The sequence below is a fragment of the Orcinus orca genome, chromosome 6, assembly GCF_937001465.1.
Source record: "Orcinus orca chromosome 6, mOrcOrc1.1, whole genome shotgun sequence".
Classification (NCBI taxonomy): Eukaryota; Metazoa; Chordata; class Mammalia; order Artiodactyla; family Delphinidae; genus Orcinus; species Orcinus orca.
In genome coordinates, this window is record NC_064564.1 from 71961417 (window position 1) to 71966008 (window position 4592).

Below are 4592 nucleotides of genomic sequence, written 5' to 3' on the forward strand. Positions count from 1 at the left end.
GAGGGACAATATAAGAAGCATGGATGCCTCATACCCACCTCCCTTCCAGACATCTCTTCTTAAAGTCTTAAGAACATTTTTATAGTTTTTAAATTCTTATGGCCCAACTGTTTCCTAGAAAACATGTACCAATCTGGATTCCCACTAACAATATGCCCATCTCCCCCAGTTCTTGACAAAATGGGTGCTTTATTTTTTAAATCTTCACTAAATGCATAGGCAAATATGACTGTACCTCATTTTTTTTATATTGTGTTTTTCATTGAAAGCATGGTGAACATTTTAAAATATTTATTGACTTTTTGTCAATAAATAAAGTGTCAATTCATACCATTTGCTGGATTTTTCTAAATATGTTTTTTCATATTGACCTGTAAGAAGTTATATATATTAAAGTACTAACCCTTTTTTAAAAATATTTATTTATTTATTTTTGGCTGCGTTGGGTCTTTGTTGCTGCGCATAGGCTTTCTCTAGTTGCAGCGAGTGGGGGCTACTCTTCGATGCGGTATGCGGGCTTCTCATTGCAGTGGCCTCTCTTGTTGCGGAGCACGGGCTCTAAGCACGCGGGCTTCAGTAGTTGTGGCACGTGGGCTCAGTAGTTGTGGTTTGCGGACTCTAGAGTGCAGCCTCAGTAGTTGTGGCAAATGGACTTAGTTGCTCCTTGGCATGTGGGATCTTCCCGGACCAGGGCTCAAACCCATGTGCCCTGAATTGGCAGGCAGATCCTTAACCACTGTGCCACCAGGGAAATCCCAATACTAACCCTTTTGAAGTGCATTTTTCCATATCTGTACCTTTTAATTTTGTTTAGGCTAATTTTTCATTTATAATAGTTTCACATTATTAAATAGTTAAATCTATTAATCTTTCTGTTATTGGTTTCTACCTTTAGATTTGTATATTTGAGTTCTCCCCCAAATCATGATTTATGAATCTTCATCTATATTTTCTTCAAGTGCTTTAATCATTTTATTTAAAGCTTTAATCGATATAGGAGTTAATTGGGTATATAGTATGATGTACCTTGATTTTTTTTCAGATAATCAACTGGCTAAACACAATGGATACTTCCTGTTTTCCCCATTGATCTGGACTGTCACTCTTACAAAATATATTAAAGTATTATGTCTTTAAAACAGGCTGTAATTCCTGGTAGGGCAAATTCTCCCACTTTTCTTTTACAAAATATTCTTGACTATTCTTATAAGTCAGGGTTAAACTAGCTTCCTACAGTGAATTGAGTCGTTTCCCATCATTTTCTATGCTTTATGTTTTAACAGTTTAAATTCTAAAGAAAATATTGGTTCCCTAAAGATTTGAAAGATTTTGCCTATAAAATTACCTGGGTGCTGAAATTCTCTGACATTTGTCAACTTCTTTTATAGTTTTTGGTCTATACTGTGCTATTCATCAAAATTGTTCTTCTCCTAGGAAAGCCATTTAATCAAAATGTCCAAAATTATTAGATCATTATATCTATAATCTCTCTTTTCATTCGTAATATCATGCATTATTTAGATTTTCTATTTTTCTTGTTTTGCTTTTCAAAATTAACTTTTACTGGTCTTTTCAAAGATCCACCTCTTGGGTTTATATGTCAATCTCACTTTAATTTTATTCTCTCCTCATGCTTTTCTCAGATTTTGCTCAATTTCTGGCTTCTTGAATTGATTGTTTTATTTGTTCATGGATAATAATAAAAACATATCAGGCTCTGAATTTTTCTTCTAAGTAAAGCTTTTGGGTATATCTTGGATATACAGTTTTCACTATTTTTATTGACTTAAATGCTGATTATAATTTGTATTTTCTCTTTGATCTAAGAATTAGGACAATATTTTAATTTCTGGTATTTTAAAAATTATCCTTTTATTGTGAATTGTTCACTTTATTGCCTGGTGGTCAGAAAATGTAGTCTCTAATATGTTACTTACAGTCTCATTATATCATATTTTTGTACACATTCCACGAATATTTGAAAAGAATATGCATATTACCAAAATCCTCTCTTTTTTGGATAAGACTGTAGTTTTCATGAAATTCTCCTGCTGTTTTTTGTTTGTTTTTTATTTTTCTTTTTATGTATTTTGATGGAATGTTACTAGCCACTGTTATATCTTCAACATAGAATGTGCCTGTATAAAGTAATCCCCTCTTTCATCCAGTTTTTTTTACATTAAATTCTATTCTTTTTTGTTTTCAGTATGACTACTGCTGAATTATTTTTGTTGGCCTCTGCCTTAATCCTTGTCATTTCATTTTAGGTGAGGCTCTAGTGAAATATGCTCACGCGCACATGCGCACACACACACACTTTCATATTTTGATCCAAATTGAAAAATCTAACTTTAAATAAGGAGATTTAGGTGACACGTGGATTCTAATTTCCTTATTTTGTTTGGTTTTCTTGTGTCTCCTTTCTTTTTCCTATCTTGTGCTGTGTATTGATCAAGGCTGTTTTTGTTTTGTTTTCATTTTCTACAAATTGTGCAAGACATGACTATACTTCCTATTTATGATTTTCCACCTCCTGATTACTCTTCCCCCTACCCAACCAGAGGTCTATTTCCACTATTCTAATGTACTATTCCACTATTCTAATAAGTCACCAATAACCTCAAATACCTAAATACTGTGGACACATTTCAGTACTAGTCTTACTCCAGACCCCAGTGACATTCAACATAATTGATTACTCTGCCTCCCCAACTGCCCCTTATCCTAGGACCCTGCAGTTTTCTAAGTCTTGTTACTTCTTGAGCTAACTTTCTATCTCCCCTCCCCTCTGTTCTAGACTCTAACCCTCTCTCTCTATTCTACCACAGGTGATCCCATTTCTGTGGCTTCAGTTACCATCAGACATGATTGTGACTTCCAAATCTCCACTCCACACCACTTTTCTGAGCTCTAAACTAGTATACACAATCGTTCTCTCAACATGTCCACGTGATGTCTGACGGGCACATCAACCTCAACATGTCCCCGGACGAGTCCATGACTTTCCTTCACACCAGCTTTCTCCTTTCCTCCACCTTATCAAACTTCACTAACCTGTTGCTCAGGCCATAATAACCTGAGGGTCATGATGGGACCTTTTCATCATTCACCCCTGACATCCTAACATCTTCAAGTCCAATGATTCTGCCTCAGAGGTGTTTTTGGAACTATTCACTTCTTCCTACTTCCACTGGTCCAAATAACCATCATTTCTTGCCCGGACAAATGCTAGTCTCCCTGCTTCCACTCTTGCCCCTCTAAAATCCATTTTCCACCCAGCACTCAGAAAGAGCTTCTCGAAATATATATCTGATCATAACCTTCTTCTGCTTGCAAACTTCCATGACACTGCCCGGCCCTGCCCTTAGAATCAAAATCAAACATCACATTGTAACCTGCAATACCAGGCCCCGTGATATGGCCCGTGCCAACCACCCCTACTTCCCATCCCCTCTCATCTTCCTTGTTTATACTCCAGCCACCCCTTGAGTTCCTCCAAAATCCTGATCACCGTCCTGCCAAACTCCTCGTACTGGCTCTCCTCACTCCCTCTACATCTGTAGGCCTGGCTCCTCCGTGTCACCCAGGTCCCAGCTCAAATGTTTAAGTCCCCTCAGGGAGACTCATTCTAAAGTAGCCTTTCCCCAACACTCAAGTCACCCAACTCTATTTCCATCATAATTCTTATCACCATCCAAAATCACATGGATAATTTGTTTACTTGCTTATGTGTTTCCATCCACTAACACATAAACTCCTTGAATGCAGAGAGCTGGTACGTTTTTGTCACCTTCCTGTCCTCAGTGACAACAATGTGTGGCACTAACAGTTGCTCAATAAAATGAGTCAAATGCAAATAACCTGCTGCAGGCATAGACAGATGGAGGGTTGGATTCAGCAGATCCAGATTTAAATATGGTGTATACCACTTACTAGATGTATCTTTTAGCAAGTTAGTAATTTCCTCATCTGAAATATGTGGATAACAATGGTATCTTCTGTAAGGAGCTGTACAGAGCTGCTGAAAAGATAAAATGAGAAAAAAGTCCTAAACACTCGGCACTGTGACTAGCATACAATAAAACCTTAACAAACACTAGCTAGCTAGTATATATCTATACTAGATTATACTACAATGACAGGTTTTAGATTCTCTAGACTAAATTACACACACACACACACACACACACTTTGGTGTTCATCTTCACTTGGTTTAATGGGTCTATTGTTTTGCCTTTGAGACTTCAACTTGTGTGTTCTTATCAATATCATATCTCAAGAGAACAATCTGAGTAATATCCTCTGACTAGTTCCTGGCACACACCAGAACAGTTATGAGCTTTATAAACCTCTTTAAGTGATTTACCTGAAATATAAATATTCCCCTCCAGTATAATACAGTGATTTCACGTGGCCGCCGTTCCATCTACTTCCTCAGAGGTCTGTGAATAGTAAATACACACAGGTCTACACAAATATCTCACGTGTTGAAAGGCCCAGGGTAAATCATCTTTGCACTCATCACAAGTTAAAGAAGTAACCCCCGTTTGACAAGAACATGCCCCTTTTATAACACATAATGGCTGGAACAA